This window comes from Phocoena phocoena, chromosome 4 (genome assembly GCF_963924675.1).
Source record: "Phocoena phocoena chromosome 4, mPhoPho1.1, whole genome shotgun sequence".
Lineage (NCBI taxonomy): Eukaryota > Metazoa > Chordata > Mammalia > Artiodactyla > Phocoenidae > Phocoena > Phocoena phocoena.
This window is the reverse complement of record NC_089222.1, coordinates 85,264,955-85,289,774: the sequence shown is the minus strand read 5'-3', so window position 1 is coordinate 85,289,774 and position 24,820 is coordinate 85,264,955. Positions and strand designations below refer to the sequence as shown.

General features: G+C 35.1%; 1 protein-coding gene across 8 annotated transcripts in view; it reads right to left on the bottom strand.

The window, feature by feature from the left end:
• Positions 1–24,820, bottom strand: part of ZBTB20 (zinc finger and BTB domain containing 20) — a 798,335-nt gene that overhangs the window by 407,628 nt on the left and 365,887 nt on the right. The window contains exon 1 of one of the 8 annotated variants that reach the window (XM_065875976.1): positions 3,622–3,817. The exons of 6 other annotated variants lie outside the window; for them this stretch is intronic. The gene's annotated coding sequence lies outside the window, so the exon portion shown is untranslated. Of the gene's footprint in view, positions 1–3,621; positions 3,818–24,820 lie in introns of those variants that run through there. One more of the 8 variants, XM_065875986.1, reaches the window with a different exon arrangement.

Here is a 24,820-nt window from a genome sequence, read left to right as displayed (position 1 = left end):
GAAGACTGACAGTGTGCTTAAAGTAAAAGTAGGAGAAGAATGGCAGCAGTGTAGCAATGTTTCATTAACAATTTAGGGAAGCAATGTTGATTCAACAGGTTTATTTGATAAAATGTGTTTTAATGGCTATTCTAAAAGTGGATGCCTTCTGAATCTTTGATTTACTGTTAAACTATATATGTATATATATATATATATATATATATATTTACATGAAATAATTTTTAAAATTTCCTCCTTAAATCCCTATTTTCCATAATATCTTGCCAACGTAATTGCACTAATTGAAGCTTCCCCCTCCTCCACCCAAGAAACTTCTCCCCTGGGAGTGAAAGGAGATTACTGCAGAGTACTCCTCCAGACATGTCCCATGGAAGGTATAGCTGCTGATTCTGTCCTGACCTCTAGGTCTCTGCAGCCTATAATTATTTTCAATGGGAGTTGTCTTAGCACTGAGTTCTCTAAATATTCAGTCTGTCATTCTTCAAGAACTTTAGCAATGAATGATGGAAATTTTTAAATTATTCTTATGAATGTTGTAAATTGCATAACTTGTCATAGTTTTCTCTTTGACTTGACTGCATGAAAGTTTAAAGGCAAATGTATAGCACTTCACCAAATGTAGTTTGTGTACCGACTTACTCTTGACTCCTTTTTATATTTTTGCTCTTGTTTATTGTTTTTGTTTGTTTGTTTGTTTGCCTTTCTTATCTACTTTTAATTCATGTATTTCACTGTATTACTTGTTTCTTTTTCTTTGTCAGCCATTTTAATTCCCTTTTTGGAACTAGGTAGCAGAAATAAATGAGGAAAACAATACAAAAAGTGTGTGTGTGTGTGTGTGTGTGTGTGTATTAGATATATATATATCAAATTCACCTAAAATATAAAATAAAAACTAATCTCCTAAAATAATGGAAATATTTTGTAGTTTTTGGGCTAATAGATTCATTTTATTATTTGCAGGACTGCAGTTTAGGGAGGCATAAAATTAAAATACCACTATGAGAATAGCCATATGAAATTGAACATAGGTATTTTCGGCACCAGATCATTAATTCTGACATCCTTCAGTTCTGAAAGCCAACTATAGCTGTGTTAAAATCTGTGCCTTCAGTCTTTTAGACTGACTGTATAAAAAAAAAACAAAAAAAAGACCAACTCCTAGCCTTAATCAGTCTAACAAAGTGTGCAATTCTAAAAATATTTATTCTTTAAAAAATTATATATGTGTGCATATATTATTATTATTATATTATATATGCATATATTATTTACTTATATGTATTTTGCATACATATATATGTATATATCTTAGAATCGTCAACCAAATTCTTCAGTCCTTTGACTCCATTATTATTTTCTCTTAAATAATTTTCATTAAGCAACAAAGAGTGATAAGTCATCTCCACAATGAAAGCTTATATTCAAGCTGGGTTTAGTCTATTTTCTGTATTTCCTCTGATAATGATTCAGCTAGTCTCAGACTGATTCTAGTAACAACTCAGGTTAAGTTAGAAGAACTCTAATTGGGCACTAGACATCTTAACAATGATACTCGTGTTAATTTGTCCTTATCTAAGCACCTTGGGCTGAAATATTATTGTGTTTGGGACCCAAATATGACTTTTATTCTTGTATTAATTTCTGGATCTCATATCCTTTCAGATACCAAAGGAATATAGTACCATGCTGGAATAATGCCAAGTTATGCTTGTTTTTTTCTTTTTCCCCCCATCATGGGCAACCAATAGTTGACTCATACTTCCATTACATCACAGCTGGATTACAGATGTGCTCTTTAGTCTGACCTCCGCATTTCTCTTGCAACTCATTTGTAGATAGTCCAGAAGCTAGCAGCTGGATTTCATTTTTGTTCCAGCAGTCACCATTTTATAATGTTTCTCCAATTCACTGTGAGTTTCACTATTGACAAGTCAATCCAAATCTCCAAAAGGCATTTAAACATAGTGAGTTAAATCAGAGAGAAAATATTACCATTAACTTGCCATAGGTTCATGTCACTCAACTACATTTTGCCACCACTCCCCATACATCAAAAGGGTTTAATGGTACAATTCTCCCACAGAAGACTAATGAAATACTTAGCAAAAGTAGGTGTTTACAAAAAACTTTTTAAAATACAAGTGCTGTATTTTTTTTTAATCTTGCATAGAGCTCTGGTTCAATTTTTGAGCCTTTCCAAGTCCTCATAATTCTGTGGTATTCATAATAAAGCAGGCAGATGGTTTAGTCTTTGAACATATGCTTTAAATGCCCCCTTTGAAAATAATGGGCCAAATTGTGCCCTCAAATAGTCACAAAAAACTTTAAGGAGGCTGCCTCTTGAAATCTGAGGACAGAATGTTATCCAGTGGGAATTAAACCTTTAAAAAATATATTTTTAAAACTTTCTTCTGAGCTCTATTCTACATATTAAGGGAAGCCATTTTTTAATAAAATAGGATATAGTAAGAAAAATCTTAACCAGCACAATATTGCATGGTTCAAGGAACAGATAAGAAGGTAAAATATGTTTTTTATATTTATATTTTTAAATCCTGATTGTCTAAAACCTTATGAGAGTTGTCTGATTTAATTTTTGAGTGATTGCCAGACTTTCCATTTTTATTATTATTCCTATTATTATTACTATCATGTAGATGTTTTATTGTTAAAGCACTTTGCAATTATTAATTAATTTAGTTTAAATTATGTTTATGCCTTTGTTTTAAATCCATGTTATTCATAGTTATTATAATCCTAAAATGCTATTTCGCCAGCCAATTACTCTCATTTCAAAAACAGTTTGTTGTTGATGAAAGCACATTTTCACAGAATATGAAGTTCATCCTCAGTGGATATATGTGTTTTGATAATATTGTTCACATAACCTAGCTGTACTTAGCAGTATACCTCTGTTTCTATATGTCAACATTTCATACATAGAATGAGCCTTCATTTCCACACTCGTATTTTTATGTATTTAAATTTGCTTTTGAAAAAGTCTCTAGTCTCACTTATCTTACAGTGTCCACAGAACTCAGTAGTTTGATTAATACGTCAGCTAAAAAGACCACACAATTGACAATAAGGACACTTTGGTTATTACAGAAGCCCGGAGTTTAAGGAACTATTCCAGAACTGTAACGTCCCTTTAGAAACTCTGAACAAGGACCAGCTCGGTGCTAATGTAAAACAGAGTTTACTTTGAAAAATAAACGCAATAGTTGTACCCAAATGTGTTCAGGACACTGTTAAGACAGGTCATAATTAACAATATTGAGAATAACTGAAGAGCCTTAAATCAAGCAATAATTTCATACAAATACCCACAAATATCTGAGCAAAGTTTATAACTATTTTTTGGGGCAAAACATTAACATACTCTTCTGCTACTAAAGACACAAAGTAACTCTGAGAAAACCTCCCTCCTCATTTCTCTAACTTTCACAATAAATTCAGCACTGAAACTGAATTCTCAGTCAACGTAGAAATATGCCGAGCAGTATTCCAATAAACAACAAATTGATTTAAAAAAACCCACCAGATTAAAAATTTCCCCCTTACTCTTGCTTCGCTTTGTTGTTTCACTTTCCATGCACACACAATCACACTTACCTGCACAAGTCTGAAACATCAGCCTATGTAATTTTTTTGAAATGTACTCTGTACCGATGCATTTTTCTGTGTTTCTTTCTAACCCTCGGGAATGTTAAGAATTTAGGAAGAGAGCCACAGCTTAAGAGAGCAATTATTTGCCAGTAAATACTCAATTTGCTTGTCCTGTGATTTTTCTTCTAACTTGCATATTCAATAATCCGTCCCTGACTGCGTCACGAGCACAAAAAGTCTTTTCTCCAAAGGAGAACACTTTCGCCAATCAACCTTCAGCCATGCCAGGGCACAGCTCGTCAGGGTGATTTGTTAGCTTTAATTAATAATTCCTCACGCTGGCCACTTTAACAAATAATGCGGTGAGACTGGGACGCTAGATGGCTATGATTCAGGCCAATAAAACTACAGTGGAAAAGGGGTGGGGGGGAATTCAGATGCCGTTTATAAACACCTCTAATCATACTCTTTCAGTTTACAATATAGAGGACATCTCTGCTGAATTACCATGTTATGTCCACCAATTTGTATTCAGATGGGAGCCATATGTTCCTCAACTTTATCTGCTAAGGCCTCCTCGGTGCCAACACAGTTATCGGGCAGACAACATTTACAAAAGCGGTCTCTAGCCTTCAGATTGCAAAAGTTTACTGCAGGGTGAAGTTGAGAAATCAGACATATACGGCACTTCTCAGTGAGCCTCTGTAACGACTGAGAGACTCTACAGAGGTAAGAATTATGAGTGTCAGATTTGCTCTCATCGACTGTCTGATACTGGGCATTTCATTTAGTCTTTTTTTTTTTTTTTTTAAATCTCATACCTAATCTTCAAAACAGTTAACAATAATGGCTGATTTATTCATGCATTCCACAAACATTTACTGAGTCCCAACTATATGCCAAGCACTGTATTAAATGCTGAGAACTGCTTTTGAAAGTAAGACTTTTCCAGTTAACTGACACAATCCATGTACTTATTATATAACATAAGATTATGTACTTGAACAAAGCCACCAAACAGGCAGTGTGTGAATAAAACTAAGGATTCGTAACACTGTATGGTCCAGTCAAACAATCAGTACTTGACAGCACACTTGAATCCATGTGCAAAAGTGACGCTCAAAGTAAAAACAAAGAATAAGAAAAGGTAAAAAAAAAAAAAATTTTTTTTTCAAAGATTAGAAAGTTTCCCTCGAGGTGACTAGAACATCCGGAAGTATATCAGTCTATTCAATGTTAAAAGGTTTACAAGCACTTAAGGAACATGCAAAGTTATAGGACATTTTATTCATGCCTTGATCTAATGTGTGTGTGTGTGTGTGTGTGTGTGTGTGTGTGTGTGTGTGTCTGCAAGTTCATTAATTTATTGGGTATATAGTTATTGAGCACCTACTCTATCCTAGGAACTGAATAATACTATATATCAAGAGATAAATAAAGCACTATCCTCATCTTCAAGAAGCTCACAATTTAGCCACTAGATTCAAAAAGGGAAAATCTAAACAGAAAACGATTGGGTTGGCCAAAAAGTTCATTCTGGTTTTTCAGTAACATCTTACCAAAAAACCCAAACAAACTTTTGGGTCAACCCAATATAATACACTATAACAAAGGGAATGACATAAATATGCCTAAAAGTATGAGGCAGGGCTTCTAGAAGTGATGCATGGACTATTTCTAAAGATAGAGTAGAAATATCACTGGTAGAAGAACATTCTAGAGAGAGGCAAACCTTTGAACTTTTATTAGAATTCGATTACTATTTAGAAACTATGGTATTTAAAGCATGATAAATTTAGGTACATAATGATAAACATTTCAGGATTTTAAAATGAATTTCTTAAGAAAAAAAGGCTCCCTAAACTGTGATATCTTGACATCACCAGAAAAGTAAGCAGTATCTCCAGGGTTTTCAGTTGTCTTAGGCAAATAGGAAGCATTCACAACACATACTGACTTTTTGTTTTTTTCCAGCCCATCTATCTTCTTTCACTATGTACATACTTGTACAGCTTCTGTTTTCATTAAGCCATAAGATAAATCATATCTGCATGACCAATAAAGGAAGGGGAAAATCTATATCCATTCATTGGTCACACATATAACTCTAGCCAGAGAGTACAGGCTATACAGTACTAAGAGTGAAAATGTTGAGGAAAAGAAATGATACCCCAATACCAAAAAAAAACCTCTTTCAGAGCTAGGAAATGCTCCTGAAGATTGCGTAGAGTTCTTAACGACATTAAACATTTTGTTTTATATTAAACTCAATAGTGAGGCAGCCAGCAGAATACTGCATTTACCATAAATCATTAACCACTAGCCAGTTTGAAGAACTGATACAATGTATTAATTTATTCAACAGATATGTATTGAGCTCCTGACATGTACCAAGCACCTACCAGTTATGGTTTGATTTTTATTTCTGCAATACTCATATATAATAAGTTTACCATTTATTGAGTGCTTACTATATGCTAGGAACTGATCTAAGAACTTTACATATATTACCTCATTTAATCCTCACAATATTACAAAGTAGGTACTATTACCATCTCCATTTAATAGATTATGAAACTCACAAGTGGTAAATCTGGATATGCACTATGTGGATTCATTCTAAACAATGAGACCAGTGCCACTAACACCCACCAAAAATCAGTTCCACTACTTTATAGTTACCTAGTCACATATAATATTTATGTTATTATTTTTAACCTAGCAAAATTAAGGTACTTTTGAGGTTAATTTGAGAATTGAGCTAAACTTCTATATTTAATGAGAGGCATGTCTCATAAAATAAGACTGGAAAATAGCATTTAAGGTATCAACAGGCTAGCACTTGGGACGAACTGGCAACTAGCTTGAATTGGGCATGTTTTAGATAATAAAAACTAGCACCACAGAAACGTGCTATGGCAGCCCCCTTCTCCATTATTAAAACTTCACAAACTCTTAGAAGGTAATTCAGAATCTTCTATACCTTTAGAAGCAGAATGAGACAGTGGTTTAAAAAGTGAGAGGAAGACCTTGAGTCAGAAAGGCTTAGGTTTGAATCCTTGCTTGGTCACTTATTAGCTGTGTGCCCCCCGTCAAATTAATTAGGTTCTCTGAGGCTCAATTCTCTTATCTCTAAAATGGTTTGTTGTGAAAATTAAGGGAGGTAATGTAGTAGGGTACAAAGCATAGAAATTAGCCCAGAATAGATGCACAATATATGGCATTTGAAGCATTCAGAGTTAAAGCTTATTAATACAACTAAAATTTTCTGTTTCTGAGCCAAATGACACATATAATATGTAAGCCTGCCTTAGACAATAAATGTAAGTAAGTCTTAGCTAAAGCAAATTGGACTTGGTAGTCTGGTAGAATTTCCTTTGAGAATGTTAATAATATAGTTGAAATGGTTGTGTTTAAGAAAACAGAGCTGACCCACAAAATAGAGAGAGATGACACAAGAATTTACCAGTTAATAATAGACAAAAAAATCTTAATTTTCCAAGTGATTAATACAATGTTACATTTCATTTAGTGGAGATGTAAAAGCTTATTTGGGACTCACTGCGGAAGCCAGCACTCAGTACAGTCATAGGCTCTCCTCAGACAACCCGATGCTGCTAAGTTTGCTAACTACCAGCTAACTAACAGCATTCTCCAACTCCAGGCACCCTGATGCCTTTTCCACATACTTTCTTCTCACTTGACCTTGATTTAGACCAGCCGTCTCCAGTTCTTGATCTAAAGTATAGAGCAAATATTAGTGGAACACACATTTACTGATGGTGATAGAGCTGGTTGTAGGTGAAATGGGGGTATTTCTTCATGGAGGGGGTCATTGGATGGGCTTCACAAAGGCTCTTCTCATTTACTTGAATGTGTATGTAAGATTTCTCTTTTGAGGATTCCTTTGGGATAAGGAGCTGCCTGGACCCTCCATTATTGGTTCTTATTCGATGGCCTCTACCTGAGATCAGGAGATGGGGAAATCAGCAGACCAATTAATAAGCACAGGGATTTTCTGAGCCACAGTAGCCTGAGTGGGATCTCCTGGGCAGTCAGAGCTTTCTAGAATCTGCTTATTTCTCAGTTAGAAACCCTAATTGGTAGAAAGAAGAAGTATGGAAGACTACTTCATGTACTCTTTCCCTGGGATACCTAGATTGGTAACAATGACTTAGTAAAATTTTGGCCAGGTTGAGTCTCTCTTTCCTTATTAACTACCTGATTCTCCAGACTTATTTAGGGAAATTTAATCTTCTGGTTAAAAATGATGACAAGCAGACATTAGAACAGAAACAGTTCAAAGTTGATTTTTTTTTTATAACATTTTCTCAAATAAATTCCATATACTTTACAGTTTCCAAACTTACGCATTTTTACGTATGTACATAAATACCTAATATCTAAATATTTCACTAAGTGATAACTGGATAATGATGGAGGGGAAAGGTGATTTAATTCTGTCTAAACAAGAATTTTAGAAATATTCATAAATTATTAAGTGGTGATCAATATATTTGACTGTACTAGGTTGAGATTAAAACCTTAAATTTCTCAAAAGGTCCTTGTCCCTTGAGGCATTACTTTTTCAGTGAAAGTCTCCAACCTTTACAAATGTGAAAAGTGGGATTCCCCAAAGGAGAAAAATATTTCTTGTCAGAAAACTAGTCATGGCTAGTTCACACAGTGAAGGAGTCCAAGACCTTGTCAGCTTTCCTGTGACCTTGCTATGTGATTTGCTACAAGTCATTTAATATCCCCTAATGTCTCAGTTTTCTGTCTCCTTATCTATGATACCTAAATGATATTATCAAGTTAATGTGGAGAAAATATTTCTATCGTCTCATAGAGCATATGCTAAATTCCTAAATTTCAGAGTATCCAATGATACTAGCAGTATCAAATGGGTAGAATGACACCAACACCCTGTATAATCTTAAATAACATATTTAGTACCTCAGATTTTCACTTTTTCAGCTATAAAATGGGTATTGTCATGTTTACATTTTTGTTCAAATACTGCATTAGAATAGAGAGACTATTGCATACTCTATTAAAACTTTTCAACAAAAATTTCATACAGTTTAAAAAATATGACCAATACAATCAAGTCACCAAAGCTGATTTTCAAATATTGATATATTAGAGGAATTGATCTTAAAATATCAAGGCATAAGATGAAATAAATATTTCTAAGCATATTCATATATTTATGAAGGGAGACTATTTCTAAGACTATTTTTATGGCAGCTCTAAGACCCTGGTAATGAGAAAGCCGAATCAGGGAAAGTGAATTTTAGCAGACTGTTGAATGATATATAAAATAAAATGTATTCACTAATGGGTTGGCAGAAATGTTATACATGAGCTTTTGGAACCAGAACTGCTTAAGTAGCTTTTCATATTTGGCAAAGCTGTGTTCCTGAAGTGTCCCCTCCCAACCTCCTCCCACCTCTCATTTTTTTGTCCTATAGTGCCAGGTGGGAGTAATGAAAAAAGGGAGGGGCAAAACAAAGAGAGACAGTCACTGTGGCAGGACTGTGGCAGTCACTCCAAAGATCAAAGAGCCAATTTAGCTGTGGCTGCCAAAACTGGAACCACGGTGGGTGGCTCATCAACATGGTACCCTGAGAACCACATGGGCCACTCCTCGTAGGTCAGCACCTGTGGGCACAGGCCCCTCATCCAGCCAGGAAGGACTACCTGATAAGAACTAAATGTGCACATTTCCTTTCCCACTCACAGCATTTGACTTCAACACAGTTCTGCACTACCATTATGTTTGCTGAATGATCTCAGTGTGATAGACACTATACAAAAGGATAAGTCTGTTCTACTCAGATTTCACACCTTACAGAATTCTAAGGAAAACTCTGATTTTCCTATACTAATGGGTAAACTCCTGCGTAACTAGTAGACAGGATAATACAATTTCTACTATTTTAATCAGATATATTGCTTTAACTTTCATATCTGTCATGAGAAAATAATACATTAATACCTCTATTACCCAGCCTTCTCATATTCACCTATAACTATATCTCGATTTAACATGGTCATGAACCCAGAAAAGAGAAAATAGAGTCCTTGAGAAACTAAAAAAAAAAAAAAAAATGCCATAAAGTACACATGATTGTCCAAACTTATCTTTATTCATCAGTGAGACTTTAACTTGGAACCTATGTATACTTCCTTACTACATAGTAGCATTAGTTATCTGGGACCTCCATTCATGTTAGATGGAAAGATGAGATACTTCCAGAAGAAAGCACAATGGGAACTGTAAGAAATAATCACTCTGTGTCTCAGAGTGAAGAGGAAGAAAGGAGTAGGGGAGAGATGAAGTATCCAAGGCTGAGAACTATGTACAGTTTGCAAACATCTATAATTGTGTCCTACAGAAATCAGTGTGGTAGAGGTCCATACAAAAAAATATTTATATTTGTTATGGGTTGAATCATATCCCCTCAAAATTCATATGTTGAAGTTCTAACCCCCAATAACTCAGAATGTGACTTAATTTGGAAATAGGGTCATTGCAGATACAATTAGTTAAGATGAGGTCATACTGGAGTAGAATGGACTCCAATCCAATATGATTGGTGTCTTTATAAAAAGGGGGATTTTGGACACACATATGCACATGGGGAGAACACTATCTGAAGATGACAGAAATCAGAGAGATACTTCTACAAGCCAAAGATTGCCAGCAAACAATCAGAAGTTAGGAAAGAAGGATGGTACAGATTTCTTCTCACAACCCTCAGAAGAAACCAACCCTGCTGATTCTACCTGCCAGAACTCTGACACTGTATATTTCTGTTGTTTAAGGCATCCTGTTTATGGTACTTTGTTACAGTAGCCCTAGGAAACTAATACAGTAATGATGATCACAGAATCATTATATAAAGATTAACTCATGTTTGCAAAACTTTGTTTAAGAAGGTTGAAAATATAAGATTCACTTCAGGAAAAGTGTCATTGATATGCTTTAAATAAATAAACCATTTGATGTCTGAGTGATATCTAGATGACCAATATACATGAAACATACAGTTTTCAATTTTTGCTAATGCAACAAGATATTGCCACCTTTACTGAAAAGATAAAGTGATATGTACTCTTCAGAAGACATCAAAGAGTCCCCAACCTCTAAGAAAAGCATTTTGACTAGCAAGGCAGATAAATTTGAATTTATTTTTGCTTATTTGTTTAAAATACCTACATAGCCTAATGAGGTTGGGATGGTTACCAAAAGAAATTATTGGTAGAGAAGAGGATGGCTACTTAGAAGAGAACAATTAAGAAATGGGATTTGAGTCTAGGTCAAAACTAGGAGATGTTTGTCCAGATGAGAAGTTACAGACAATTCTAAGTATGAGGAATACAGGGGGAAAGTAAGAAGACTGAGGCAAAGCAAGAGAAAGAAGGAAAGGGTGAAACAGTAGTGGAGGAAAAATGAGAGAGAGTAGCTGGTATTGAAAGCAAGACAATCTGAACTGGGCACAGAAAAGGAAAAACGTCCTGCAGATGTTAAGAAAGACAAGAGAGGGTAGCATTCCTGTGTTTTGAACAAAAAAAGAGAGTTAAAAACATCTAGTGCAAGAATTAAGCTCTCTTTAAAACTAGTGCTCTGAATGCTTTTGTGTGAAAAAGAAAGACTGTACCTTGATTTTTCTTTAAAGATTCAATAGTGGAATGGAAACCTTTTTTTCTTTAAGTGTAAGCTAAGCAGTTATGGCAGGTAGGTCAAGGAAGAAATACTTCATGGAACAGGAAGTCATAACTTTATACAATGTGTTCTCTGGGGAGTTTACCAAAAATAAAAAAAAAATAGTCCCACAAAGTTTGTTTTGTTAAGTAGCTTTAAAATCCTACCTTTCCTAATTGTTATTAACATTTTATTCAGCCAATTATCAACTTAATCTGGGGAAAGAAAAATCAACTTGACTTTTTGACAGCCAAGTCAATCCAACTGGAAAATTCTAATCCTACAAGAATAGGGCACAGGGAAAACTCTGCATAACAACATTTTCAACTGTCAACAGAAATCCATAATATTATAATCATCTTTTTCTTCCTTTCCCAAACTCATTCTCTCTAAAAAAATTGATGATGATATAATGATATTCTTGGGTAAAATGAAAAAGTGAAGATAGCCATTCATTCTTTATGGTAATAGGAAGTTCTTGTTCAAGATGGTAAAAATTGTAATCTTTTTTTATCCTTCATAGAAGTTAGAGATGGCCTTGTCCATGTCCCTAAAACAACTCAATTATACCACTAAATAGAAGAATTACAGTTTAATTTCAACTATTTTCTATGTTAAACAATTCACAAATCAATTTATTTATTCATTGGGGGAAATTTTAGCTTAGATGATGATATTCAAGTAGGGAGCTAAAATGTTGAAAAAGAAAGTGATGGACTTTTTTTACAGGTAGTACTTTTCCTTTCTACTGGTTTCTAAATGATTTCTGCTATAGAACTGACTTCTACAGAGCACTACTGCTTCTGGTAGATGGAAAATAATGCTCTCAAAACTGAGATAGTAGTAAAATGAATAAATTCAGATCAATGGAAAAGGAAATGGGAAGGGAATGAGGAAAGGGTTACTGCTACAGCATTAAAAAAATATATTCTTTGACGCTTACTGAAAATAATGCTTGCTTAATCTTTCTCCTCTGAAGAGGAGTAATTGAATAAAAAAAGAAAAAGGAAGGGAGGAGGGAGAGAAGGAGGGAAGAAAAGAAGGAAGGAAGGGAAGGAAGGAAGGAAAAGCAAGAAAACAATTGATCGATTAAGCATAAAAGCAATAAAGTAAGAAGGTGAGAAAGTAGGAAAGAAAGAGAGACAGCCATTACAGAGGTACTCTCTCATCCCCTTCCCACTGGTTGGACCTCTGATCTTTTTTTAACTACTATTTACTCCAACTCAAATGTCTGGGACACAACTGCGATAGTTGAAAAGGGAGTGGGGAAGGAAAATTACTCCCTTTAACTGATGCTCACTTAGGTACCAATCTGTAATTCAGCAGCTCCAAGTGCTTTTAAGCTCATGTACCCCTTTGAGAATAAATAAAATCCATGAACCTCTCCAAGGAAGAAAGAAAGGGCACATCTACCAACACATACAAATTAGGTGTTGCATACTTTAAAAATATGCATACACATACATATGAAGCATATTTGCATGCATTTTCAAAAGGCCCATATAAACTCTAAACTGATCCCTGCACTCTCTAACCATCCATTAGCTCAGTGTAAAGAACTATTGGCTCTACAATCTGAACCAAGCCAAAATAAATAGATGAGGGTAGGGACTTGGAGAAATGGAAATGGGATATAAAACAAACAACCAACCAACAAACACATACATAAAAAAGTGTCCCTTATCTCCAAGTCAACCCTTAAGCTTCTGACTCTTTTCATTGGTTTTGGAACTTATGACTAATGAACTACTTAATTAACAAAAATAAAATATATAGCAAGATATATAATATTTTAGTGATTCTGCATGTTTTTAATCAGTAATTTTACATTCCTCCCTGTTAATTGTCTTTGATAGTGCACTGACATTTAATACTGTCCTGATTTTGAATATTAGCTCTAACAATTACAATAACATTGAAAACCAACACTACTTACTATTGTGAATAGCAACTCATCAGACACATAAGCAATGACATGCAGGACTTCCCTGGTGGCGCAGTGGTTGAGAGTCCGCCTGCCGATGCAGGGGACACGGGTTCGTGCCCTGGTCCGGGAAGATCCCAAATGCCGCGGAGCGGCTGGGCCCGTGAGCCATGGCCGCTGAGCCTGCGCATCCGGAGCCTGTGCTCCGCAACGGGAGAGGCCACAACAGTGAGAGGCCCGCATACCGCAAAAAAAAAAAAAAAAAAAAGAAATGACATGGAGATTTGACAACAGATATGAAAAAAATCAAATAAAGAATAATAAACTAATTTCAACATTTTAACTAGACTGCATATATTTGAGGACACAGACCATGCTTTAGCTGTAATAATGAGAATTATTTCTATTTATTTAAAACATAATTTTTTCATAGTATTTCACAATCGTTAAAGGCCTTAAGGTATCTTTATTTCATCTGATTTAGACATCAATTCTGGAAAGTAAGTGGGAGAGATACTATATTCTACAAGTGAGGAAAACAGGCTATATGTGATTAATTGACATGCTTAATATCATATATCTAACATGTGATGAGGTAAAGATGGGAATTCAGGAATTTTTATAAGTTTCCCAGTAATTTTTCTGCTATCCTATACTGCACTCAAAAAATGTTCATTACACATAACTTATTTAGGCACTTAGTATTTAGTAATGGCACATGTTGACAAATAATTTATAAATCGAATCAGCGTAAATACAGGAACAGCGTAGTAGAACATATTTTGAGAAAAAAATATAAATACACACTATCTACCTTCAACTATCCTTCCTATTAGTTGATAAGTGGTTGGTTACTTACATTGGATTTATTAAATTAGAAGTAAAAACTGACTTTAAAAATATATTAGTATATTTTCATTCTTCCATCTTTAAATAGAGTCCAAAGTTTAGTTATTGTTAAAGTTTTACAATTTGATTGTCTTTATATTCCCCGTTTTCACTTGGGAAATTAGTCTTTTAGCTGGAAAATCCTCCTTCCTATTTTTTATTTTAATCTGAGATATACAGCCATATTTTAAAACAAATAAGATGGTAGATTGTTAGGATGAGCTAATTTCTTACTTGAAGAAAGGGTATAACAAATTACAATCTAGTGGATTTACCTGTATTTATCCCTTAATGTCCAAAGCAACGCTTATATCCCAGACATCAGAACCCACCTGAGCAAAACTGTGAAATGTAGATGAAATTTGTCCCCAGTTCCTATTCCTTATCTCCCTTTGACCAAAAGGACCAAGGTCCTTTTGACCTTCTTAGTCCTTCCTTCAACCTTACCAAAAGATTTATTTCTGGTCCCTTTTCCCTGGGGCACTAGAAACTTCCAGTTTAATTTCAGCTGTAAACTGAGGTCCTTAGTCAACTCAGATCCCTCCTACTGCAACCTTAGTCCACCTTGTTAACCCCTCCATCAGAATGCTGCCATGTATCTGACCAATTTCACTATGCCTTATGTCATGCCTTCACTCACCACATCATACTCTCTTAGGTGCCAGTGAGAGACTTGAGATTTTCCTATTTCCTGTCAGGTTATAACTGCATTTATCTCAGCCCTCCATGTAAATCATCTCTACTGATATTTTAGTAATCCCATTTCAGGTTTATTCAATCTTGGCTTACTTTCCTTTCCCAGTTGGGCTACCACTATGGTTCTAGCACGCTCTGGGGAGAATAAAAGGGTGGCAATGAATAAAATCTGTCACCATAAGCCTGAAAACTTCCAGTCTAGCTCAGGCTCTAATGATCAACATGTTTTTTTCCTGTGCCCTAGTTGTTCTATTTATCAAGTGAGAAAAAATACTTTTTACCATGAGATATATGAGGATGAACGTTTAATTTTTCTAGGAGAAAACCTACTAATAGATTTTGTAAGTATTCATACTGCCTTTCCTTCCGCTTCTAGAGCAAAAAAAGAATACTCAGAGTACTCCAAAAATAAATATTGGAAGTGACCCATTATTCTAGAATTCATCTGTAGTAGGCAAAATAATTGCATCCCCAAAGTGTCCACTCTCTAAAACCTAGAACCTTTAGTACATGGCAAAATGTTATGTTACATGGAAAAGGAACTAGCTGAGGCAGTTAAAGTTATGGACCTTAAAATAGAAAGGTATCCTAGATTATCAAGGTGGGCCCAATCTAATTACCTCAATAGCAGAGAACTTTTTCTGGCTGGAATTTGGAAAAGAGACGTGGTATAAGGGGAAGTCAGAGAGATTCCAAGGGTGATAATGATGTGAGGTACTCTTGCCTGCACAGAGATATAGGGGCCCATGTGCAAAAAGCTGAGGATGGTCTGCAACTGAGAGCCAACAAAAAATGGAGACTTAGTCCCATAATCACAAGGAACTGAATGAGCCTGGAAGCAGATTCTTCCCAGAGCCTCCAGTTAAGAACCTGGCAGTATGATACAAGTCTGGTCTTGTGAAACCTGGAGAAGACAAATCAGTTGAGCCAACCCAAACTTCTGATCTGCATAACTATGAAATAATAAATTTGTGGTGTTATAAGCTGGTAAATTTGTAGTCATTTGTTACAGCAGCAATAGATATATAATATACCATTCCGGTTCAGTGGCCAATAGGTACAATAGTTTAAAATTATATGGTAAGGAGTTGGAACAGGAATCAATACCATGAAAACAGAAAGTTCTTGGTACTACAAACACATTTTCCCCTTGATTTTCCTTCTTTCAGTCATATCCCCAGAGAAACAAAGGACTAAAGGACAAAGATCATGAGGAGTGTATAATTACTTAAATGCAAAGTGTCTTCACCAAGGAGCTTCACAAATATGCCTGTTTGTCACAGGTAAGAATACTATACCAATAGTGCCACACTACTCACACCAACTAAATCCAGTCTTGAAAACGAAAAAGAAAAATCTGAAAATAGTTCAAAGGATTATAAAGATATGATAATAATGGCCATTTAAGAGAAAATGAAGGCAGAATCCAAGCAAACGTACTCAGAATTCACAGATCATATGTGTACTAGGGAGTGTTTTCTCCACTATATAAGTTGTCTTATAACCATACATTTAAAGAAAATTATTTTCAAAATTACAATTATGTATTTTTATATGGCATCAGAGCTATTTTTCAAATGTAGCTTCCAAACAATTTTCTTTCTTACTCACATTTTTTTTGCATAGCCAGATTCTGGCCTTGACAGAACAAAACAATATTCGAGGGAAGGCAGCAATTTCCAATGATTTTTCAGCATGGAAGGTCTAGAGAACTTGACTTTTGAAGATATACTCAAGTTCAGAACCTAAAAGTTTTTGAGGTATAAGAACTTGCTGAAAACGGGTACTTTTATAATCGACTAGAAATGATTCTCACAGTAAAGGGTAAATGCTCAGCAAGTTGTACATATTCTACTTTATATCACAGTATGAAATAGTACAAATGAAAAAAGGAAGAAAAACAAATGTAGTGATTAAAAATTCTTGTAGAAACAGGATAAATGCAATTAACTTTTTTTTTTTCTGTAGAGACAGGAAATACATGAGGTAAAAATTTCTAACACCACACTTTGCAGCTTTCCTTTCGTGTTGCATGAGGTCACAATAGGAAGTATAGCTCTAATGGCTTGGTTAAGAACTGTGCAGGATGAAGACCATGTGAGAAAAAATACTCACCTTTCTCTTCTTTTGAACACTACATTCTGTTTACTACAGGTCTCTGAAAACTTATTAAAAACTTTGGCCATTTTATAAGGAGATATCATAATCTTGAGGCATTTGGAGTCTCAGGCACATCAAATTAATCCCCATTTTATATCTGTCCCAATTTAGTATTTCCAAAGGGGGCGGATAATAATAAATCCCACCAACTCTCTTTTTTAGGGCTATTCAGATACTAAATAAACCAGGAACATTTTAAAATGTAATCTCACAAAAATCTGCTTTGCTTAACCTTCTCTCCGTCTTTAAAAAATAAGAAAGGCATGATGTTCTTTTTTTTGTTAATTAATTCATTTTAGACAATTCCTTAAATTTTCATTTTAATAAATTTTTGTGTGGGTGCATTAATTACTTTCAAAGACAGCTTTACAACTGTTACCTATTAAAACCCTTTGTTAGTGAATAAAAAAAAAAAAGAAGAAGGAAAAAAACTTCCAGCATGCGCCCTCCCTTCTCCATTCTGAGCAGGTCCTTGCTATCAACTGCTGGAGTATGCTTGCTTTGCACCTAGAGCTATAATTATTTTGCTTTAATTTTAAAAAACCTTTTGTTCCATTCCCACGAGCCCACCTGATCCTTATATTACACTCGCTCTATTAAAACACTCATGCAGAACAAAGCATGGCTGTACTGATTCATAAGTAACTTTTTTTTCTCAGAAAAATGCCGCTGGCTAGGGTTCGGGACATAGTCCTGGGCTTCACCTTCCTCTGCCAATTTTCACGTGTTGTTAGAGAAAAAAAAAAAAATATGTTGTTTCAGAGTGTCGTATTCTTCCCAAACGTCCTCTCTTTGTCCTGGTGGCTTTTTGCGCGTTTTAAAAAATATTTTGTTATCCATAATTTTAATCTGCCGCAATAAGTGATACACTGTTAAGGATGGTGGGTATATTAAAGGATTGTAATCATGTTGAGATTTCTTTTATTCATATGGTTAAGATCTTTTAAAAATCACTTTTCTCTCCTTACTCCACTCCTTTTCCTTGAGATCTTGCAACACATGTGGGCTTCTGGCAGAAAAAAATTGCAGTGACTCATCAGGAGAATTGTTTGTTTGCTCTGAGGAGCACCCTGAGGACCCTCTGGGCTGCCCGCGGAGCCCTTTGATCTTAGGAAATTTATTTCTTCCAGATGTTTTCCCCACAGCCACCTTTCTGCAATGTCCCTCTTCATTAGGTAGCCTGAGGATAAACACTCAAGACCCACTGCTACAGCATACAGTTTTCCTGAATGGAGTGTGACAGGGAGCTGACATTTGATTGAGTCGTTGGATTCCCCTTGCCTTAGGCACGATGATGGAGGAAGGTTAACGCTGAGGAAGGCGGAACTGGCTCTCTTCAGGCAAATGTCCTTAGAATTAAGATGGAAATTATGTGAATCAGGCCCAAAAAAACACACAAAAAACACAAATCTGCAGCCCATTGCTCATGAACCTACCTTATCCAATCTTATAAAATCTTAATGCTTGGATCTGTCATGTGACTTGCCCACTTGTTCAACCGAAAGTATAAAGAGTGAATAGGAAAGTGAAGTCTTTGGACATCTCTTGCATTTTCTTGGTCTGGCTGAGTGTGCTAGTAGAAATGAAGGGAGAACAAGGCAGGAGAGGGAGAATAGGTGCATAGAGAAAAATGGTCTGCTAGGCTAAATAAGCCCCCCTCTGCACAAATGATAGCCACATCCTGATCCCTGGAACCTGTGTTTGTTACCTTATATGAAAAAAAGGACTATGCAGATGTAATTAAGTTAAGGATTTTAAGATGGGGAGACTGTCCTGAGTTATCTAGATGTGCCCTAAATGCAATCAGAGGTATCCTTATAAGAGGGAGATTTCACGCAGACACAGGAGGACAAGTTAATTGGCCATGAAAGCAGAGATTGAAGTGATACAGCCACAAGCCAAGAAATGTTGACAGTCACCAGAGGCTGGAAAAGGCAAGGAAACACATTCTCTCCAGAAAGAACAAAGCCCTTCCAACACCTTGATCTCAGCCCATTGATACTGATTTTGGACTTCTGACCTCCAGAATTGTGAGAAGTTTCTGATATATTAAATCACCTAGTTTGTAGTAATTATGTTTTGCTGTCACAGGAAACTAATATAGATGGTAACTGCTTCAAGACTCCATTGTTCAGCACATTCCTGAAATCATCAAAGTCTCAGGTTGAAGGAGGAGTGGAAAATAGGGTGCTAAGATTTGACAAAATTCTTTGTGGAGATACTAGAGTTCTTAACAGCATTTGTGACCTACAGCACATTGAGTGAAAATAAACAGAGAAAAGAGAGTACAAGAGGTCACTTGACAGATTTTACAGATTGTAAGTGTAAATGCTCCAATTTTCTAATACTAGTTTGCATATTTTATGAAGTAGGACAAATCTATTATATTTTCCCTTTAAAATAAACATTTATATATAATGTATTACCAGTCATTTCCCCCCTAAATTGTCAGTATAATATAATGAACTACAGCAACAATTGATTTGGCATATACAAATCAATATTATATTTGGCATATATAGGCTATGCTATAAAAGTGAAGATCTGTCTGCACTTGAGGTAACTTTCTATTAGCTATTCAAAGGACAGTCAACTTTAAAGATTAACTCAGATAATTTGGAACCTAAACCCAAGAATTCTTAAATAGATGCATTAAAATAATAACAAATCTGGAAAAGTCCAATAGCAAAATGACTATTATGTGACAAACTGCTCAGTTTATCACTTTCCCTAGATCATTAAAAATCTATAGCAGCTGCATCATTTAAAAGGACAAGGAGGACTCCTCAATTCCCATGCTTCTTTTCAGCTATTGGGTTTTTCAACAACCAAACCATTAATCTTCATAAACAACATGAGGTCAGTAGACCTAGACCACTAATATAGATGAAGAAATAGAAGATCTGGAGATCCTGAAGAGATTCTAGATCAATCAGCAAATGATAAGGACTGAGAAAATCAAATAGAAATGCTGACCATTCTCTAGTACCTTTGTAAAGCAAATAGAGATCTAGAGATCGAGTTGTCCTTTTGAACACTCCAATGACAAAATATATAAAAGATGGTCATTTATTTTTTGCTACTTTCATGTAACTACCACTGAGTATTCATTTGACAGTAGGTTTAAAAACAGAAAAACATAATACTTTATCTTTTAACAAAATAAACAGATAATAAACTGATGGTTAATACAACTCACACACTGAAAAAAGATATCCCAAGTTATTCAAAGTACCAGGAGGCTAAAGAAACTGGTAGTTGACCCCATGAGCCTACATTTGGGGAAGCACAATAATGAGAATCTCCTTGCATTCCTTCTCCACTTCCCACCATGACCAGCTGTATCCTGACCTGAGGCAGTTCAAGCTCTCAGGACTTCAGAGGTTCACTATCTGGAGTGAAGAGCAATCAATGCAAATTCCACCTTCATACTCCCACATCTCATTGTTTTATTTGCTTTAGCACTATGTACACCTTATCTTTGGAAGGTCAGAATGCCTATCTTTGCTTTGAGCGTGTTACAGGTTCTCACAGCACCATATAATTATAATTGCTCTTTACTCATTTATTAACCCTTCCAACAGCTCAGGAGGCAACTGTTAACATTCGTATTTATCACCATCCCACTTGTTTCCACAAGTTCCTAAAGGGCAGGGAATATATTTTTCTTTCAACTAGCTTCCCTTAGCTCTACAACACATAGTTAATTCTTAAGGAGTAACCAGCTGATATGTAACTCAAGGCACAGGAGAATGGGTGGCCAGGATCAATGCGGATTGGCCCATTTGACTTTGCAAACTTTGTAATAAAACATTGTTTGCTGAAGAGATAAACAATAAAAGAATTTTTTAAAAATCCTAACACAAAAGTACCTTAACTCCTTTAGCATAGGTTATGATCCTGAAAGGTTCAGGATCATGATTATTATCCTTAATAATCTGTACTGTTCCATAACAAATACACTGAGCCATATCAAATATAGTAGGGTGAGTTTAGTATAATATAGTTGGCTGTGATGGAGAAATGGTTGAGATGAATAGGACTTTAAAAATCAAGAGTCAAGGACATTTGGGAAGATATAAGATGTAACTGGGTACCTTTTAAATGAACAAGGACTCGTCTCCAGCATTTTAATTATCATGTTTCTGGGACTTGAATTAAAGTTCCAGGTTACCAGTTACCTAGTATAAGTTTTCCAATAAACACCCTCTGATTATGCATTTAGATCTTCAAAGTGGGTAGACTTACACAGCCCTTCCTATACAGGCAAATTACATACGTAAAAAAGGTAAAGTTAATATTTTTTTCTTTGATGCAGTTTAGTGAATTTTTAAAAATCTGTAATGAATAAAACCAGACTTTAAATTCTGGATAAAAATGTTCTACATCAATGACTATCCTGATGTATCTTGGTTACAGATTACTGTATGTTATTTTTCTTAATAAAATGGGATCTCCATCAAATACATAGATAGATCATAGAGTCTTCCCATAGGAACCTTTAAGATCATCTAATCCAATTGCTTATTTTACAGATGAAGAAACAATATGTGAGTGTTTTAATAAAGCATACTTTACTATTTGCATTGAGACAAAAAGGATGTTACATGAAGAGAGAAACAGAAGAGACTTAAAATTAGAAGGTTGATGAAGGAGAAGAAAAAGAAAAGAGAAGAGCTTTTTCAGTGGAGTAGAACACTAAGCAGAGATGCATTTTCTAATATGCATCCAAGTCTTTGCTGGCTTAAATATTACAAAGATGGTAGCATCCATATTTTAAAGAATTGCTTAGATTATTAACATATAAACAGTTTAGACAGATTTACCTCTAGGGAATCACATAACTTATCATAAATAAACATGTTCTTTATTTCTAACATGGTAACCGTCCATTCATTTATTCTGCATATCACCTCTCACTTCCCCAGCATATATGCAAATTGAAGGGAAATACAAAGAGCATTATTAAAATCTATTTTAGGATAAAGATTATCCCCCCGCAAACAGAAAATGTGAATGCTTTTTAGAGTTACATAAAGATAAGCTCTGATTTGGATACTTGCTACTAGGAACTATGTGAACTTGTTAAAAGTGTAAGGCTCTGGAATCAGATTTCTTGGGACTGGATATTGACCTTGACACTTAGTTGACTTTGGGCAAATTTATTCCTCTCTGTGCCTCAATTTCACACCAGTAAAATTAGATAACAATAGTGACTATATAAAAGAGCAGTAGTGAGGGTGGAATAATAGAACTTTACATATAAATCTCTTAGAACAGGAACTGGCACATAGTAATTACTCAATAAATAGCTGTTACTACTAATATGTACAAGCCTGTTAAACACTTTCGGGGGTAAGGGTATTCTCATTAATGAGACTTGTTTAAGTATTCTGTCTTTCAATTTGTGGCCTAATTTAATTCATACCAATATTCCATTTCAGCATGAATAATGTAGTATGAGGAAAAGGCTCAGTTTGGTTTACTTAGATGTGTTTGAGACAGGGATTATCATCCTTTTAAAAGGAATAAACTAAAAGGCTGCATCTGGTTCTGACTTAAAGCAACTGAGAGGTAACTCTTAAAAGGCAAAGGAGAAAATGAGAGAGCAGGAGAGGCTTGACAGGATGCATATATTGTCTGATGCTGTGGGGAACATGAGAGAACACTCTAAGAGGAAAGTGAAGGTGCAAATGCCCCCCTTATATGACCCCACAGTCTCTTATGCATGTCTCAAAGTCATTAACCTTCTACTATGTAATTATTTGTTTGCTTATTTTTTTCTCCGATTGTACAGTGATCCACTTGAGGACAAAAATTGTTCCATTCATTTTTGTTCAACAGTTGCTCAGTAAAATATTCACTGAATAAATGAGAACTAGTTAATTAATAACAACCACTACAATGGGGGAGGCTAGTTAGCAGTCCCTAAAAGAAGAGCTAAGATTCTCATAGACACTCCTATTCAATGGAGGGAAATGTTGAGGTAGAAGTGACTGGCTATGGATCTGGCAATGGATCTGTGATCTCCGTGCTCGGGATAAATGCTCTCAGTAAGAATAAAATATTTTTGAAGTCTTAACTTGTGTAAGTTTTGTGAGTTTTTTTCCATAAATTTCTTTAAAAAAATCACAAATATCTGAGAATCTACTATGCAGTACTTTACAAGGCAGAACTAACTGCAGTGTGGGGAGCAAATGTAATCAGACTAATAAACCATGGCAGAAATCTGAAAGTAAATTCAACAAGAGTCCCAGAAAATGTGTTGTGGAAGATCAGAGAGTAAGTAAGTACTTATAGCTGGGGAAATAAAGGTAATTTTAGTAGAGAGGGTAATATCTCAATCCTGTTGCAAATACTTAATATAAGTCTGTGAAAACAGAGCATTATATATTTAATTTGGAAATTGATTGATGTGCAGATATTAGTGGAAATGTCTGTGAATGAATGACATAAACATCAAAGGCATTCCTTTGTATTTGTATGAAACTCAAAGTATTAATATATAGTTCATGGCTATTAGTTGATATATATGTCCCTGAAATGGCAATAAGTCTAAGTAAATAAAATAATAATAGTGCCCCTTAGAAAATTCATCCATTTGTGAATATTCATTCATTCAACCTAATGTGAGGACCTACTGCATCTCAGATTTTGAACTGTGCTAAGTACATTGGATAACATGTGCGGTCAAGATGAAATAGGTGTTCTGTCCAAGAAGTAGATTCAGACAATTAAATTAATAACTATAACACGATGTATTCTATGTTAGATGAAGAAGTGGACGTTATGGGAATGCATATTTGTAAGCTATTTTACTTTAACTCATTCCAGAAATATGGTAGAACTATATTTGGACAAATATAAAATGCTAGTGGTTTTTATTGACCTTGAATTTCTTCTGATTTGGTCTCGTTTAAATCTACAGAGTAGATTGCCACAAATGGGTCTTTTGCACGCTGCTTGCTACTCAAAATTTTGCCTTTTGAACAACCTATCTAATTATGGATATATTGAGCAGAAACAAATTTATTTTCTTAATTTCTTTAAGACTCAACATGGCAGCATTTTTCCTACCTCAGGGTTTTGGTGGTTTTTTTCCCGTTAAGGTACACCTTTTATCATAAACAATAGCAACCTCAGGAAGATGACTGTGATAATGTCTGAAACAGAAAAAAATTCTGCTTTCGTTTGTGAGATTATATCTACAGGCCTGCGAAAAGTAAAATCTTGCTTGGACCAGTAAATTGAACAAACATAACACAGGAGTCACAGAGGAAGCAATTACAGGCAACACCAATTCTTATCATTTTAATAAGTAAAGGTTTGAACTGGTCTTTTTGTTGTGATTCTTCTTCAAATCCAAGCCATAACCTATTCCCTATACCAAATATTTCCCCCCAAATTGTCAACCATGCAGTGAGTCCATCTTAGAAACCAAAATTCTGGATTTATTAAAGCAGAAAACATACTGCCTTCCTTCATTTCAACTCTGAGGAAGGAATGAAACTGTCTTCTTTTTCTTTGCATGAAAAGTATAGTTAACTAGAGCTGCCACAGTCTAGAGAACTAACAGAGTAAAATACTAAATGAACCAATACATAGGGCATTTGTCTCCCTGGATTTCATCTAGTTCAGCATCATGGCTTTGTAGTCTAAGCAATAGATGAAGAGCCTCAATAAACTGGGCAAATAATGTTTTATGTGAATAGCATAGAAAAGAATGGACAAAAATACAGTTCACCATTGCACAGAATACAATCAAATATTGTATTGTCTTGTTAAAAAACTAACAAGTAGCAGCTGACTCTCAACCCCATCATAGA